We start from the raw sequence: 5779 nt of genomic DNA, 5'->3' as shown, positions 1-5779 counted from the left end.
AGCAACGTTCCCGGGTGGGCTCGAACTAGCAATCTTTCGGTTAACAGCCGAACGCGCTAACCATTGTGCCACGGAAGTTTAGAAAATAAATTGTCGTCAGGTATTGTAGAAAAACTTTGACTTTTCGCGTTACATCTGACACAACACAACACCGTTCCCGGGTGGGCTCGAACCACGAACCTTTCGGTTAACAGCCGAACGCACTAACCATTGAGCCACGGAAACTCAGAAATAAAATGATCGGCAGGTATTGTGGAAAAACTTTGACTTTTTTTGTTACATCTGAGACCTCACAACTCCGCTCCCGGGTGGGCTCGCCACCAGCCTTTCGGTTAACAGCCGAACGCGCTAGCCATTGAGCCACGGAAACTCAGAAATTAAATGATCGGCAGGTATTGTGGAAAAACTTTGAATTTTTATGTTACATCTGAGACCTCACAACTCCGCTCCCGGTTGGGCTCGAACCACCAACCTTTTTACTAACAACTGAACGCGCTAACCATTGCGTCACGGAAGCCAGAAAATTAAATGGTCGTCAGGTTTTATGCAAAAACTTTGACTTTTTACGTTATTTATCACAAAACACACCAACGTTCCCGGGTGGGCTCGAACTAGCAATCTTTCGGTTAACAGCCGAACGCGCTAACCATTGTGCCACGGAAGTTCAGAAAATAAATTGTCGTCAGGTATTGTAGAAAAACTTTGACTTTTTACGTTACATCTGACACATCACAACACCGCTCCCGGGTGGGCTCGAACCACCAACCTTTAGATTAACAGCTGAACGCGCTAACCATTGCGCCACGGAATCCCAAAAATTAAATGGTCGTCAGGGTTTATGGAAAAACTTTGACTTTTTACGTTATTTATCACAAAACACACCAACTTTCCCGGGTGGGCTCGAACTAGCAATCTTTCGGTTAACAGCCGAACGCGCTAACCATTGAGCCACGGAAACTCAGAAATTAAATGGTCGTCAGGTATTATGGAAAAACTTTGACTTTTGACGTTATTTCTACCAAGACACACCAACGTTCCCGGGTGGGCTCGAACTAGCAATCTTTCGGTTAACAGCCGAACGCGCTAACCATTGTGCCACGGACGTTTAGAAAATAAATTGTCGTCAGGTATTGTAGAACAACTTTGACTTTTTACGTTACATCTGACACAACACAACTCCGCTCCCGGTTGGGCTCGAACCACCAACCTTTTTACTAACAACTCAACGCGCTAACCATTGCGTCACGGAAGCCAGAAAATTAAATGGTCGTCAGGTATTATGGAAAAACTTTGACTTTTTACGTTATTTATCACAAAACACACCAACGTTCCCGGGTGGGCTCGAATCTTTCGGTTAACAGCCGAACGCGCTAACCATTGTGCCACGGAAGTTTAGAAAATAAATTGTCGTCTGGTATTGTAGAAAAACTTTGACTTTTTACGTTACATCTGACACATCACAACACCGCTCCCGGGTGGGCTCGAACCACCAACCTTTAGATTAACAGCTGAACGCGCTAACAATTGCGTCACGGAATCCCAAAAATTAAATGGTCGTCAGGGTTTATGGAAAAACTTTGACTTTTTTCGTTATTTTTACCAAAACACACCAACGTTCCCGGGTGGGCTCGAACTAGCAATCTTTCGGTTAACAGCCGAACGCGCTAACCATTGTGGCACGGAAGTTTAGAAAATAAATTGTCGTCAGTATTGTAGAAAAACTTTGACTTTTTATGTTACATCTGAGGCCTCACAACTCCGCTCCTGGGTGGGCTCGAACCACCAACCTTTCGGTTACCAGCCGAACGCGCTAACCATTGAGCCACGGAAACTCAGAAATTAAATGGTCGTCAGGTATTATGGAAAAACTTTGACTTTTGACGTTATTTCTACCAAGACACACCAACGTTCCCGGGTGGGCTTGAACTAGCAATCTTTCGGTTAACAGCCGAACGCGCTAACCATTGTGCCACGGACGTTTAGAAAATAAATTGTCGTCAGGTATTGTAGAACAACTTTGACTTTTTACGTTACATCTGACACAACACAACTCCGCTCCCGGTTGGGCTCGAACCACCAACCTTTTTACTAACAACTGAACGCGCTAACCATTGCGTCACGGAAGCCAGAAAATTAAATGGTCGTCAGGTATTATGGAAAAACTTTGACTTTTTACGTTATTTATCACAAAACACACCAACGTTCCCGGGTGGGCTCGAACTAGCAATCTTTCGGTTAACAGCCGAACGCGCTAACCATTGTGCCACGGAAGTTTAGAAAATAAATTGTCGTCTGGTATTGTAGAAAAACTTTGACTTTTTACGTTACATCTGACACATCACAACACCGCTCCCGGGTGGGCTCGAACCACCAACCTTTAGATTAACAGCTGAACGCGCTAACCATTGCGCCACGGAATCCCAAAAAATTAAATGGTCGTCAGGGTTTATGGAAAAACTTTGACTTTTTTCGTTATTTTTACCAAAACACACCAACGTTCCCGGGTGGGCTCGAACTAGCAATCTTTCGGTTAACAGCCGAACGCGCTAACCATTGTGCCACGGAAGTTTAGAAAAAAAAATTGTCGTCAGGTATTGTAGAAAAACTTTGACTTTTTACGTTACATCTGACACAACACAACACCGCTCCCGGGTGGGCTCGAACCACCAACCTTTAGATTAACAGCTGAACGCGCTAACCATTGCGCCACGGAAGCCCAAAAATTAAATGGTCGTCAGGTTTTATGGAAAAACTTTGACTTTTTTCGTTATTTTTACCAAAACACACCAACGTTCCCGGGTGGGCTCGAACTAGCAATCTTTCGGTTAACAGCCGAACGCGCTAACCATTGTGCCACGGAAGTTTAGAAAATAAATTGTCGTCAGGTATTGTAGAAAAACTTTGAATTTTTACGTTACATCTGACACAACACAACACCGCTCCCGGGTGGGCTCAAACCACCAACGTTTTGATTAACAGCTGAACGCGCTAACCATTGCGCCACGGAAGCCCAAAATTTAAACGGTCGTCAGGTATTATGGAAAAACTTTGACTTTTTTCGTTATTTTTACCAAAACACACCAACGTTCCCGGGTGGGCTCGAACTAGCAATCTTTCGGTTAACAGCCGAACGCGCTAACCATTGTGCCACAGAAGTTTAGAAAATAAATTGTCGTCAGGTATTGTAGAAAAACTTTGACTTTTTACGTTACATCTGACACAACACAACACCGCTCCCGGGTGGGCTCGAACCACCAACCTTTCGGTTAACAGCCGAACGCGCTAACCATTGCGCCACGGAAACTCAGAAATTAAATGATCGGAGGTATTGTGGAAAAACTTTGACTTTTATTTTACATCTGAGGCCTCACAACTCCGCTCCCGGGTGGGCTCGCCACCAGCCTTTCGGTTAACAGCCGAACGCGCTAGCCATTGAGCCACGGAAACTCAGAAATTAAATGATCGGCAGGTATTGTGGAAAAACTTTGAATTTTTATGTTACATCTGAGACCTCACAACTCCGCTCCCGGTTGGGCTCGAACCACCAACCTTTTTACTAACAACTGAACGCGCTAACCATTGCGTCACGGAAGCCAGAAAATTAAATGGTCGTCAGGTTTTATGGAAAAACTTTGACTTTTTACGTTATTTATCACAAAACACACCAACGTTCCCGGGTGGGCTCGAACTAGCAATCTTTCGTTTAACAGCCGAACGCGCTAACCATTGTGAAACGGAAGTTCAGAAAATAAATTGTCGTCAGGTATTGTAGAAAAACTTTGACTTTTTACGTTACATCTGACACATCACAACACCGCTCCCGGGTGGGTTCGAACCACCAACCTTTAGATTAACAGCTGAACGCGCTAACCATTGCGCCACGGAATCCCAAAAATTAAATGGTCGTCAGGGTTTATGGAAAAACTTTGACTTTTTTCGTTATTTTTACCAAAACACACCAACGTTCCCGGGTGGGCTCGAACTAGCAATCTTTCGGTTAACAGCCGAACGCGCTAACCATTGTGCCACGAAAGTTTAGAAAATAAAGTGTCGTCAGTATTGTAGAAAAACTTTGACTTTTTATGTTACATCTGAGGCCTCACAACTCCGCTCCTGGGTGGGCTCGAACCACCAACCTTTCGGTTAACAGCCGAACGCGCTAACCATTGAGCCACGGAAACTCAGAAATTAAACGGTCGTCAGGTATTATGGAAAAACTTTGACTTTTGACGTTATTTCTACCAAGACACACCAACGTTCCCGGGTGGGCTCGAACTAGCAATCTTTCGGTTAACAGCCGAACGCGCTAACCATTGTGCCACGGACGTTTAGAAAATAAATTGTCGTCAGGTATTGTAGAACAACTTTGACTTTTTACGTTACATCTGACACAACACAACTCCGCTCCCGGTTGGGCTCGAACCACCAACCTTTTTACTAACAACTGAACGCGCTAACCATTGCGTCACGGAAGCCAGAAAATTAAATGGTCGTCAGGTATTATGGAAAAACTTTGACTTTTTACGTTATTTATCACAAAACACACCAACGTTCCCGGGTGGGCTCGAACTAGCAATCTTTCGGTTAACAGCCGAACGCGCTAACCATTGTGCCACGGAAGTTTAGAAAATAAATTGTCGTCTGGTATTGTAGAAAAACTTTGACTTTTTACGTTACATCTGACACATCACAACACCGCTCCCGGGTGGGCTCGAACCACCAACCTTTAGATTAACAGCTGAACGCGCTAACCATTGCGCCACGGAATCCCAAAAAATTAAATGGTCGTCAGGGTTTATGGAAAAACTTTGACTTTTTTCGTTATTTTTACCAAAACACACCAACGTTCCCGGGTGGGCTCGAACTAGCAATCTTTCGGTTAACAGCCGAACGCGCTAACCATTGTGCCACGGAAGTTTAGAAAAAAAAATTGTCGTCAGGTATTGTAGAAAAACTTTGACTTTTTACGTTACATCTGACACAACACAACACCGCTCCCGGGTGGGCTCGAACCACCAACCTTTAGATTAACAGCTGAACGCGCTAACCATTGCGCCACGGAAGCCCAAAAATTAAATGGTCGTCAGGTTTTATGGAAAAACTTTGACTTTTTTCGTTATTTTTACCAAAACACACCAACGTTCCCGGGTGGGCTCGAACTAGCAATCTTTCGGTTAACAGCCGAACGCGCTAACCATTGTGCCACGGAAGTTTAGAAAATAAATTGTCGTCAGGTATTGTAGAAAAACTTTGAATTTTTACGTTACATCTGACACAACACAACACCGCTCCCGGGTGGGCTCAAACCACCAACGTTTTGATTAACAGCTGAACGCGCTAACCATTGCGCCACGGAAGCCCAAAATTTAAACGGTCGTCAGGTATTATGGAAAAACTTTGACTTTTTTCGTTATTTTTACCAAAACACACCAACGTTCCCGGGTGGGCTCGAACTAGCAATCTTTCGGTTAACAGCCGAACGCGCTAACCATTGTGCCACAGAAGTTTAGAAAATAAATTGTCGTCAGGTATTGTAGAAAAACTTTGACTTTTTACGTTACATCTGACACAACACAACACCGCTCCCGGGTGGGCTCGAACCACCAACCTTTCGGTTAACAGCCGAACGCGCTAACCATTGCGCCACGGAAACTCAGAAATTAAATGATCGGAGGTATTGTGGAAAAACTTTGACTTTTATTTTACATCTGAGGCCTCACAACTCCGCTCCCGGGTGGGCTCGCCACCAGCCTTTCGGTTAACAGCCGAACGCGCTAGC

The 5779-nt window shown here is 44.5% G+C and overlaps 1 non-coding gene across 1 annotated transcript; it reads right to left on the bottom strand.

Moving 5' to 3' along the window:
* Positions 1 to 1759: 1759 nt before the first annotated feature.
* On the bottom strand, positions 1760 to 1832 carry TRNAT-GGU (transfer RNA threonine (anticodon GGU)). The gene has a single exon. It is a non-coding gene; the product is annotated as a tRNA-Thr (tRNA).
* Between the last annotated feature and the right edge of the window lie 3947 nt (positions 1833 to 5779).

Source organism: Phalangium opilio, unplaced genomic scaffold, assembly GCF_054372755.1.
Source record: "Phalangium opilio isolate 3A_F unplaced genomic scaffold, DU_Popi_V2 ptg000329l_1, whole genome shotgun sequence".
Taxonomy (NCBI): Eukaryota; Metazoa; Arthropoda; class Arachnida; order Opiliones; family Phalangiidae; genus Phalangium; species Phalangium opilio.
This window is presented reverse-complemented; position numbering and strand designations above follow the sequence as displayed.